Below are 12,933 nucleotides of genomic sequence, written 5' to 3' on the forward strand. Positions count from 1 at the left end.
TCACATTTCTTGGTAGCTGACACAAAGCAGTGACAAAGTGAGTTGACCTGCTCTACATTGGCCACAACCACTGTGTCCACAAGGCATGATGGAGTCAAACCCTTTCTTCTTACCTGCACATATTACAGATCACATCATCCAAGGTTTCTCCATGGACATCTCTGCAGCTTTAGCCCAGCTCATCTCCCTGTCTGCACCCATCCCAGACACATCATATGGCATTTTTGAAATGCCAGGCCCAAGAGCAAGAAAAAAATGGGCAGCAATGGCCAAAGTCAGGGTGAGATAACATCACAGGGAGGAGGACAGCCCAGCACTGCAGCCTGAAAGTTATTTTTCCCCTCATGTGGCAATTCACACCATCAGATGTGCAAGGATGGAGGCAGAAGGGCACTCTAAGCCTGCTGGAGTGTTTCAGTACCGAGCAGACCAGGAGCTTTTGTGGAAAGCAGCTGGCCACAAGCCTGGTCTCACACCTTACCCCAAGGCAGACACTGCAGTAACCCTGGATAGCATTAAGCCAAGCTGGGAATGTTGTTTCCACAGGGTTTTACATAATATTTGCACTTAGCCTGCATTGGAACAGAGTGTGGACTTAAAGCAGAGTATCTTTTCCAGACACCTACCTGTTCTAAGCAGATCAATTCAAACCAAACTGAAAACAGGACCTCTTATCTCAGAGTGCCCATGCAAGACCTTCCTTTGAAAGAACACCACACACAAAGATCATAGAATGCTTATGGTTGGAAGGGACATTTAGAGGTCCCTTCCCTTATTTTACTAGGTATTCCAGCAAGGTGACCAAGACATCCTGCTCCTCCTGTGATGAGGAGCAGCCAGTGACACCTGTGCTCTTGCATGGGCATTTCCAGCTTCCCTGCACCTCAACTGCAAGTACTTCTCATCTTCATTCCTGCAAATGACTTCTGACACAACAGACAGACCTGATTGTTTCACTGCATCATCCCACCTTGTGTTCAGTTATGACCACAACTATTCGCCAGCTAAGTCTTGCAAGAATTGATGCACTGCCTTGGAGAAAAACAAAGCAAAAAATAAGTAGAAAACCACATGTTTGAGAATTACAGAAAAAAGAGAAAATGCAGAATCCTAATGCAGGAGCAAACAAGGGTCAAATAAAACCCAGTTGATAGTAAGATAGGGAGAAAAGAGGAAACGCACCAAAAAGCTGCACTCTAAATTAAGCACATTAAGAGATAGCAAACACCAATCTACACAACAGACATCCCAGATGCACTGCCCATAAAAATAATTAATAAGGGAACAGTATGTGTACAGAAGACATGTTAAACCCAAGGGATACTGTTAGAAAGAGATATGAAGCTCAGGGATGATCTACAGCATGCATGGGATAGGCCTGCAAGGGCCTAAGAGGCCTCCCCTGTGGTATATTATCTGGAAACCTTTTGTAAAGGGAAGATACATTACTCAACTTCCCCCCCCCCTCCCCCACCCCAGAGAACCATGCTTTAAGAATATGTATTTCTGTGATACTTTCTAAAAGCAATAAAGGAGCTGTCACCGTGGGTGATTTTCAGCTCTGCTTAAAAGCCATTGCCCAGAGAAGAGGGAGGTCCTGTCATGACACGGAGGAAGGAAGATCTCCTGGAGAACCGGGATGCTGCTCCTATTTCCTCTGCAAAAAGGAGCGACACAGGATAGCTGCAGGATGCCCCATTTAACTGCCAGCTTCATCCACTTGCAGCAGCTACAGATTTTATTTTTTAAAGCATTTTTGCCTGCAATCCACTTGAAAAATGCAGCATTTGAACCAAGCAAAAAGGGGGAAAATTCTCCAACCACAGTGGAAGCCTCATAAAATCCCAGTGAGCTCCCAGTGTTTAACACCTGCTTTGCCAAGTTTTATCACCAAACTAAGCCATGTAGCATCACACTCCACACCTCTGCCTTACCTTGCTTGTCATGCCACCCTTTTCCCCTCAAAAAACACAAGGAAGAAAGGCTAAAAAAAACAGCCTCAAGGAAGCCAGCTCACATCCAGAGCATTTTCATTAAAGAGGAATTACCTAGGTATGCTCAGATGCCAGCTATATGGTGATTAGACCTTCAGTGCCTCAGAAAATGACAGGTTCAGGGACAAATTATATTTCCTCTCAGAACTTTAGAAAGAAGTAGAAGGGAAAATGCTTTTCTAGAAAAAAAATATTAGCAGAGTGCCAAAGGAGCAAAGCAGGGGAGTTCTTGAGAACGTGTCTTAAGCAGAGTCTCAGAGCCATGAGGGCCAGCAAGGAACCACTCGGGTAGTTTTCCAGGACAAGGCAGATTAAGGTGGCTTAGAAACATGCAAGGAACCTCAAGGGGTTTCCAGGGGACTCTGCCCCCAGGTTTTTAAATGCCTAGTTTTACCAGGAGTGCTGTTAAGTGTGCAAATGCAAAGTCTGGTTTTACACAGGTTCATATCTCCAGGGAAAACTACCTGGTATCAACCAGAGCAAAAAAAAATGTCTGCTTTTCCCGCATTGAGCTTCTAGAAGTTTTCCTTGTGAAATTATGGGACTAAGTAGTCAAAAGCTGCCTAGCGTTACATATGATATATGATATTCTCTATCATGGGACACAGCCTAAACCTAAATCAGATTAAGAATCTGCCCTGGAGGGTACCTGGCTGTCCATTTTCATAAGTACTCAGGTAATACCCTTAATACTTCCAAGTGATTAACAGCTGCATCCCCATCTATGTGTTCTGAAGTCAGAAGTTTTGATTTGTAACATAGGCCCCTTTTAAGAGGATTTGGCACATCAATAACTTGGAGAATCTGGGCACTCTCACTTGCCTTTAAAACTACACTGTTAAAAAGCATTGCAGCGCTTTCTGCCTTTCAGGGAGGCCTGGTCTTCAGCTTCAGAAAATTTTCCCTTTTAGAAAGAAATTAAAACTCACCTTTAAGCATCTTGCAGGATCATCTCATACACAGAAACAGTATTCCTATTATTTCATTTTAGGACTGTGAATTAATCATTCACCTTCTGCTGACACCTCATCACCTGCCTAAAGGAGGTGACAGAACTAGATGCTTCTTCTTGACCTGCCAAGATATTTCCAGAGACTTCTGGGAGAGGCAGGAATAACGAGACCAGTTCATCTGGTGCAAGATGACAAAATTGGGGTGAAATCTGTGAACCTGAGGTTTATCCCAGCCGCCAGGCTTTATGTGAACACAGAAGTGCCATTCAGCACTTGGAGGCACTCTCACCTGTATGGACATCATTGCTGGTGACAGGAGGGGAGCTCATCTGTGAGAGCCAGACTGGGCGGCAAATGAAGCCTGAGTGAAGACAACCATCATCAGACATGCAGGAAAATGACAGCTCGTCCCAAACGCAAACACAACTGGCTTAATGGGAGGCAAGGCACTTAATTCAGAGTGACAGGGGGAAAGGAAACCAAGCCACGGGGCTGCATACCGAGGGGCAGGGACAAAAAAGACCAAGGGAGCCAAATCACACTGGGCAGATCACGTTACCTGAAGGATGGATTGGTTTAGACACTTGCATCTTCACAGAGATGGGCTGTCAGTGCTTGAGGCTCAGATCCTGCTGCCATCCTGCTCCAAGTGGGGGATACACCAGGATACTATTAGACAACTTGGGATGCAGATGGAAGCAGGGAGCACTAGGAATGGTTTCAGCAACGCTGGATGGGCAGAGAGAAGGACAACAGCAGCTTCTACATGAGCTTCCAAGGCCTGTTTTTCATTTACGAATGGTTTTGTGTTCCTACACTCACACAATTCAACAGAGAGGGATTCCTACAGGTCGGGTCAAGTCCAGTTTTGCATGCATCAGTACTTGGAGTCAGGGAGCATGAGGTGACTCAGAGACACAGAAAATTGGGCACAACACGCCCAAGTTGTCCACCAGAAGAGAGTCCCATGCACCAAGTATGAGCAGAGTCTCATTTCAGATCCACTCGCCCAAGGCAGCCAAGCTCAAGCACATGCAGCCTTAGTACAATTCATGCCTCAAAAACCAAGATCCCTCATAGGCCTCTCAAACCAACTCACTGGAAGAAACAGAAACTGAGCAAGTGGGCAGTTAAATCCAAATCTAAACCCAAAAGCTTTAAGATGTACATAGAAGAATATACTTTTTTTGAGAGAAATATCCTATGGAAGTTTGGAGCTGCCAGTTACCTCATTTAAAGCGCAGGATTGAAGGTTTACTCCTTCACCAAAAAAAGCAGTAATTGAGTAAAGCAGCAACATGAGGCAGTCAGTGACTTAATAGAGAGACAAGATTTTTACATCCCCTTCCCCCCCCCTTATAGCTGGCACTTCATCTATACCTTGTTTGAACAGGGTACCCTGAGCACCCTTGTTAGCAAGCAGAAAACCCTACGAGCAGAACACCTGACCTCCTATCAGGACAAGGTTAATGACACAGGAGATGATTTTCCTGAAGGTTTCCACATGGCTCTCAGCCTAACTCTTCACTCCTTTGCGCACACACACAAGCACTTCCCATGAACACATCCGTTAGAGAGGTGTCAACCACAAAAACAGAAGAGGGGGATGCATTTTATGGGTCCATTTTAGCTCAAACATGGATCCATGTCTATATGTTGTCCTCCTAGATTAAAGCTGGTATGAAGTTACACAGGTGGTGGGTGGCAGGTGTTATATGAGTAAAGAGCTTTTCTTTCACTGTAACCCAAGTATCTCCTCCCTGTGATTACTGGTCTGAGCAATTACACATTGAGCTTTCCATTAATTAACTGCATTTACTGTGGCAAGAAAGGCTGTACCACATCTCCAGGGCTTTTGATATCCCTATCAACCCTGAAAAGAACACAGGAATCCACAGCACTCACCTCCCTCTCTGTATAACCTCCAGAAAAGAAAAACAAGGCTTCCTTCAAAAGCCTCTGTCAAAATTGATGCTGGTTTTCATTAAATTATCTCACAGTCACCCTCTGAGGGCAATAGGTGCATTGGGCAGCTCCGGTATCTTTATACAAGTCCAAGAAGCTGAACCTTGGTTTAAATCAACACCTGAGTTTCACTTCAACTGCAAGCAGAAACTTGTTCCTTGCACTGGTTATAAATACAACCAAGAGTTACTGTTTGTTTAGAGATGTGGGGAAGAAGGGATCCCTTCTATAGGCTCAACAGCTTCCTCTGATATAGCAGAGAACACGTTAGGGTCATTTCCAAAGGCACCCAAAAGACTTGGAGGAGGAATGTCCTGGATTTTGTAGGAGACGGAGGGAAAAGAGCTGCACTGTTCAAGAATAAAGAGCATGAAGTTAACATGCCTCAGGTATTAGTAACTCTTCCAAACAGCCTTTAAAGAAAGGGTGGCTTTTTGTGGAGATTTGCCCTGTGCCTAGTGCAACTCAAAGATCATTCAAGGCAAATAAGTCAAGATTGGTGAAAGTCTCTTTCAGAATATGGGATTCAGTTAAGCCAAGGTTCCAGTGTTTTAGGCACATGTAGCAGGCAGATGAGTGGAGAACAGAAAATAGGAGCAATACCAGTTATTTGAAATGAGATGAAAACAAGTAGAATCAAAGCCTCAGGCTTCATCCAAGTATGAAACTCCTGTAAAACAGGCAGTGTTTTCTGAAATACCACCAGAGGTGAGACTGCAGAAAAACTCAGCCTTCCCTGGATAAGACTACCCAAAAGAGGTGAAGAAGTCTCCATTTTTTAAGCTCTACTTTCATTTGGGACATAAGCCAATCCTAACAAGGGAAGAGAGATAATCCCCAAGTGATCTGAGGCTCCTGAACTTCAGTCTCTGCCACTAAACAAATACAAACAGCACTTTTTACAGAGACACTGCTAGCTAGTCTGCAGTCACATATTCCTGCACCTATGGCATGACAATATAGTTGTCAGAGCTTAAATTCTTCCCCAATAAAAACACTAAAAATACAGCAGCAGAAAAACACAGAAAGCTTATCTCAGCAAACTCATTTTTTGAAGCATCTGAAATCCAAATTAGCTCCACTCCATTGATTAAAAATATTGCTTACAATGATTTGCCAAAAAAGTGTGTTCTGAAATTTAAATTAGGTTAAGCATTTTGTAGCAGACTGCCATAATAATTTTTCTAAAGTAATAAAATCAGTTATCAGAATTAATGATACATAAAATTCATTTTATGATTTTACTTACATTACCTTGCTTCCCTCCCTCATTCATCTTCAAACCAAGTCCCACAGCTTTATAACGTGCTGCTACAACATGCAATGACCCTTCCTGCAGCTAACAGGACAACAACATTCAATCCAAACCTTGTTGTTTATTCAGAGTGAAATCATAAGGAAAAACGCACACAAAAAAAAATCCCCAAAAAGTGCATAGAGACAACCCTGCAGATCAAGCATTAACTATTGAAAGGCCCAGAGGGTGGTAGATGTCACGACAAGCAAATTTCTTTAATACCTTAAAAATAAACTGCAGAACTAGGTACTGAACTTCCCATTGCTCTTAATAGAGTAAATGAAGTAGATGCTACTCGACTGTGGCACAAGAGCCACCTTCCATATTTTACCTGACCTTTTATTTATTTATTGCAACAAAATTTTATTTTTTTGTCTGCTTTTCCAGAAAATTTCCCCTTTTAGATAGCCTATAAAAGCAGACAGCTTCTTTGCTACTTAACACTCTTGCTCTTTAGTTTTACACATAAGCCGGAAGCAATGAAATCCTGAAAAACACCACAAAATAATTTGGCTGCTACAAGGTGTAACATGAGGGCAGAGGTGCTCAGGAGTAAAGCAAGCACTGAAAGCAAGTTTAAAAATACTTTCAACCCACTTAAACAGGGAACAAACAAGAAAAACCAAAAGAAAGAGAGTAGTAAATTGTCATATTCACTATAAACAGCAAAAGCAAGGCATAATATTCTGAGGTGACAGCACACCAAGCTGAAACCATAGACTGCTGTGACTGTACCACTGCTAACATGAAATATTCTAACAACCTCCTCTGATGATTTAAGGAAGAGTATTTGTCATTAGCTGATGATATTTGCCCTAGAAGGCATTTAGGACGATTGCTACCAACCAAGCACTAGTTACCCTGAGTAGAGACTAAGAAAATACCTGTAGCATGAGTTAATATGCTTCAGCCCAGTTAAAAAACATAAAGAGTTAAATCATAGAATGCTTAAGGTTGGAAGGGACCTCAGAGGTCATCTAGTCCAACCCCCCCAAATAATTATCACTTTGGAAGAGGGACTACTGGTGAGAACCACCAAGCAGCAAAACCAAGGATACTTTACACAGCAAGATGAGCTGGAAGACCAGTCACCCTGGTTCACCATGATGAACCTGAGCAAGGCAACTGACTTCCTTAGAATCATAGTAACCTTCAAAAAGAAAAGAAAAACAAAAACACATCTGAAAAAACAGGTAAAAACCCCAAATCATGGACAGCAAAGGGCAAAACCAGACACAAACTCACCCTCCCCTAAACCCTACTTAAGGCTAGGGCCTGAGCTTATATGGAGCTCCTAGGACTATGGGTGGAGCTCCCAGCTGATACTCTTCAGGGCAATTAGAGCCTAGGGGTCTAATTGGGGTCTTCTTAAGACATCACTGTTTTCCTTTATTTATTTATTTATTTTTTAAATGAGTACAAAATAGGGAATTTTTACCTGTTAAGTTTTAATAGAACAGAACAGAAACTGCCTTTCTGAGAGAAAACTTTATTTACTACTGAAGTGCTTCTAAATTAACCTTCTTTGGTTTTAAAGTAAGCATGTATCTGCAGGATGGGGTTTTTTTTTTTCCCCCCCCATTTTTTTTTTCTCTTACAAGTACTACAACACAATTCTGGTCATGTTGTCACAGAGAATTACTGGTAATAACTTGTTTAATTTTTTTAAGCTATTTAAACTGCCCTGTAAGTCCCTTTTCTGTATGTTCTCTTGTAACAAGAGCGAGAATGAAGCTTATGGTTGGGAATGAAGGTGTTATCTTCTGGTTCCTGACTTATTCTGTGCTCGGGGAAACTGGTATACAGGTACATGGAGCCAAATGTCACCCTAAAAATGACTTTCACTAAGAGGCAAAACATGCAAAGAACCAAACTTTAGCTCAATATCTGGGTTCAAACAAAAACAGTGATATTTACCACCTCTATTTCCTGAACTAATGTGTAGACTTTTTCATGTGTTTGTTCTTGTAGATATTGCTTTAGCCATTTTAAATGATCTTAAGTGTGAGAAAGCTCTGGGCACATGCTTTCCAGAAAACAGTATCTTTTAAGAGCTTCCAGATTGGACACTCAATATAAACGAGTGACTATAGGTTGCAGGGAGTGCCTTCAATACTGCTGACTTTTGAATGGATTTTTTTTTTTTTTTTTGATTGAACTGATTGATTTTTGATTTCAGTTTATCTGGAATGGTTGAGGTTGGAGGGGACACCTAGAGATCATCCAGTCCAGCCTCCTGCACCCGCAGGGACACCCAGAGCAGGGGGCACCCAGTCGCATCCAGGTGGGTTTTGGGGACCTCCAGAACAGGAGCCTCCCTGGGCAGCCTGTGCCAGGACTTGGGCACCCTCACACCAAAGTTGTTCTTCCTCACGGGCACATGGAGCTGCCTGGGCTTCAACCTGTCCCCTTTGCCCCTTGTCCTGTCACTGGCCACCACCGAGAAGACTTTGGACCCTTCCTCCCTACATTCTCCCGTCAGATATTTAAACATATTGATCACATCTCAAATTAGATTTGATTGAATTGATCAGATGTCAAAGGATGGGGGAGCAGAGCGGAGGCTGTCGCCAGGACAGGTGGCCCTGACGCATAAAATGGTGGGAGGAGAACCAACCCCAGGGCTGCCCCCTGGCCTGGGAAGTGATAGAACTGGAGGAAACGGCCACAACCTGGAGCACCGAAAGTGCCACAGGAACTTGAGGAAAAATCTCTTGTCAGGGAGGGTGACAGAGCCCTGGAACAGGCTGCCCAGAGAGACTGTGGAGTCTCCTTCCCTGGAGATCTTCCAAACCTGCCAGGACGCAACCATTGCCACGTGCTCTAGGTGACCCTGCGTGTGCAAGTGGTTGGACTAGATGACCTCTAGAGGTCCCTTTCAACCTCAGCCGTTCTGTGATTGTGTTCATTAGCACAAATGTGCTGTTTCCTCTAAGAAAAGCAAGTGTAGAAACTGCGTATACATGAAAGGGCTCTCGCAGGAGAGCATGTGGGTCATGAGCAGCCAAACCCGTGGCAATGTTCATACAGCAAAGGTGGGCAGAAAGGTCTGCTTGAAATTTTATACTGAATGCAAGTGAATTCCAAAGTCAGATATCAAATAGACTTAAAAAAAAAAAAAAAAAAAAAAAAAACACAAACAGGGTTTTTTAATACTAGAAAGTAACAGTTAGAAAACCCTAGCATGAACGCAAGGAGTAACTGCTATATCTTCCTGATGGCATGTCCTGTAGGTAGTTAAAATTTTCATCTGTAAAAAGTTCACAAAACCTTGATTTTGTACACCTGGAAGTATGTTTTACCGGATAACCTGCACATTTCTTGCCGTTCGCATATGTTGAGGATGACCATCTCCAAACTACTTTTTCCTAGCAGGTAGCAGATTGCTTCGTGTGCAATTTGTGTTTAAATATGTGAAATAAAACCACAAAGGCAAAATAAACTGTTTTTCAACCATTCCAGAGCAGTGGGACTATGAACATTTGATGCAAGCAGTGACTATAACAGCAAACTAAAAGGCAGGATTCTTATCCACCTGAACTCCTTACACCTGCCTGCCACAATAAATACTTAAAAAGGGCTTTGGCAATGGGAGAGCTGACCTAAATTTTTTGTCAGTTTGACAGGTTTTCTTTAAAGTTCAGAACAAGATGAGACTGATGTCGTTCTGCTAGGTACGCTACAGTGCTGATATTTCAATACAGCCACTTCTGCACAGCAACTGCAGTATGACTACCGGGCTGTAGCCTAAAGGAGGAGAGACACTTAATAAATCATAAGGTAAAGATACGGGGAGAAGAAAAAAATATTCTTTGTTTTCTGCAAAAGAGGGCTGAAGAATGAGTCTCGATGAGATGATAAGCAGATAGGGAATCTGCAATTCTGTCTACTTGAGACTGCCCGAGGCAAGTAGGGATTCACACATGCGTTTTATACCATCTCACAAAGGGCTCATTGAGTTTGGTAGGAGTTAAGGTGCAGTAGATCAAAGCTTACTCATCTTCCTAATCTAGTTCTGGTTCCACTCAGAGCATTTCTGAGACCTTCCAACTCTTTAAGCCCCTAATGCGCTCGCATTTTGAACTAATGCAGAGCAGAAAAAGGCCATATATCAAGCTGGAAAAACACACATACTGCATGTGCATTTGTATTCATTTCCCAGACTGTCTCTATTTCCTTTCACCCTGCGAAGGCTTAATGGTTTCACCATGAATATTTGTCCATTCACATGCAGATGTAGCATGCAGATAAAATATGACAAAATTTTCCACAAAGGAGAGATTATATTTTATGCTGTGACATTTCTATTCTTCTCTTCCTGCAGTGTTAGTAGCCTTTAAAAGATACAATAGATAAATTTTAATACAAATGCTTTTGTTTCAGAAGGGAAATGTTGCTGCATCTTTAAAAGTGAAGGGAAAATATTAAGATAACAAACAAAATAATTAATAATACTTAGTCTTTATAAAACATTTTTCATCTGAGTGTGGTTGCAAGCAGTTGCCGAGCCTCACAACAGCAGTATGGTTGCATGGCTTGCTTTTTCACGTGGGTAATCTTTGCCTAAAGAGGGCACAATGGGAGGTTGATACCCACAAAAACCCTGTATTTTGGGGCAGATAGGAGAGAGAGAAGCTCACAGAAACGCTCAGAAGGAATTAGCTCAAGAGCCAGGGAGCCAGGCACTGCCGAAGCACAGACATTTGCAATGAAATGTGAATTGCTGGTGTTTCTGTGATGGTAGGGCAGTCACGCAGGCCCTGGTTCGCTTCTGCATATTCTAGTTGAATCTTTTCTTTCTGGATTCAACATTTGTGATCTTGTGTGTGTGTTATCTCCTAGTAAATACAGCTGCTTGCCAAACTGGTTTGTTTAGGTGTACACGCTTCATTGAAAGGTCCAGCAATGGTGGACCTGATGGTAGGCTGTCGCCTTCACCAGATGTGCCAGCAGTGACAGCGGAGTGGTCACAGCCAGACCTCCATGTCACCAGAAGCAAACTGGATTCATGGAAGAATCCTAGGAGGCCAACTTTGGGATGAGCTCAGGGACTGCAGGTTCAGGAGTGGCGTCTCCACCCCTGCAACCAAGGAGCACAGAAAAAGAAGGAGCTGAAGCCCTGAGTATCTCCAGACACTGCATGCTCTGTCTGAGGGGTTTTGCATTCTTGCAGCTCTCAGGATCTGGCCCAGATGATCTGATCTGTTTGGATGCATCTGCATCGCCTGGAGACTGCAAATATAATTTCCTGGCATTGTCCCGTATGGCTACAGCCCATGGGGGGTTGGTTTTGAAGTTTATTTCTTGGCCGTGGCAGATTTGCATATGTTAATAATTCATTTGCAGCAGATAAAGGAACATCCTGCAATATGGCTGTGCTCTTCTGGCCACCAACTTTCAGCAGTGCTTCGGCTTCCAAGATGCGCCCGCTTGGAAGCTGCATGAAATTCATTGCAGTTCCCCCAGCTCTCCCTGCTGCAAGTAGAGCTTGCAAGTCACATCCTCTCTAGCAGCCACGAAAATGTGGGAAAAACGTGGGGCCCAGAAAAGCCTTTCTGCACAATACAGGTGACAGCATCAACAGCGCTTTGAAAGGAATAATGATGACTTGTATTCCATTTCAGGCCCTGACTCCTGCTTGTGTATGGGTATGTGTCAGTGATCTTGGTAGGAATAGCATGCAGAAAAGCCCACCTGCAGCTTTTCATGCAGCTGTGGCTCGTCTCCTTTGTGGGCATGCTGCATCCTCATCCTTACCAGGATTTCACAAGATCTTCCTTGGCTACCTCAAGATTTTTATGAAATTTAGAGTACCTTCCATATATGTGTACATTTCAGCCACCAGCTGAATCCATTTGAGGTTAACAAGTAAAGTAAAGTTATTGGCAGTGATAGATAGCAAACACAACATCAGACTAGACATAAAGTTTCCCATTCCACACATGGGAGCATCTGCAAGCTGGAAGGAACCACTAAAAAGAGCCCAGCAGGTCAGGGCAATGCCCAGGTTCCATGGAAATCCATGTAAAATGACCTCCTGCTTTTTGTGCACGTGAGAATGGTCGGTTAATGAGACTTGGCTGGAATAATGAAAGTTGGTGTATTTCCCAGCTTGCTTGTAATTATATGCCCTTTTTATGAACAGATATGGAATTAAAATGTGTCTAATCACAGGTCCGTTACCGAGACAAAGTGTATTTTCTCCTATTGTCCTTCTGAGCATTTAGTGTTTTATGGGTTGGCTATAGTTTATTCCCACTTAGCAAAGGGTTCAATTAGCAGGTCAATGAGAACAGAGCTAATGGATGGCAGTACAACCCTACCTATTACAGCAATGATGAGTGGGCTCCATGCTAAGGAGCAAAACTTCAGCTGAACTTCAGCACCTTCCAGCAGAATAAGCTCCATTAGGGGCTTTAATTATTTTTAAGGAGCTGTGTGATGAATTTCTAATCCATCACTCACATGATTTGATGCTTGTAATGGGGTGCAGTAATTACTGCCACCCTATTCTGTTTCTGATACCACCAATGTAATGAGACAGAAAGAATTGTGCCTGCCTATAAACCCTGGAGAACAATGTCATGGAATGGGGATGTTGAAGTTTACGTCTAGTCAGTAGTCAGATGTGACGCGAAGGGCATGTTGAAGTTTAGTCAGTCCCATGCATCTGTGGGAAAAGAAAGGATTAGCTGCACATCAGACCTGCTCCAAGAACAGCCCT

The sequence above is a fragment of the Nothoprocta perdicaria genome, unplaced genomic scaffold (genome assembly GCF_003342845.1).
Source record: "Nothoprocta perdicaria isolate Ctin4 unplaced genomic scaffold, notPer1 scaffold_178, whole genome shotgun sequence".
In the NCBI taxonomy this organism is placed as follows: Eukaryota; Metazoa; Chordata; class Aves; order Tinamiformes; family Tinamidae; genus Nothoprocta; species Nothoprocta perdicaria.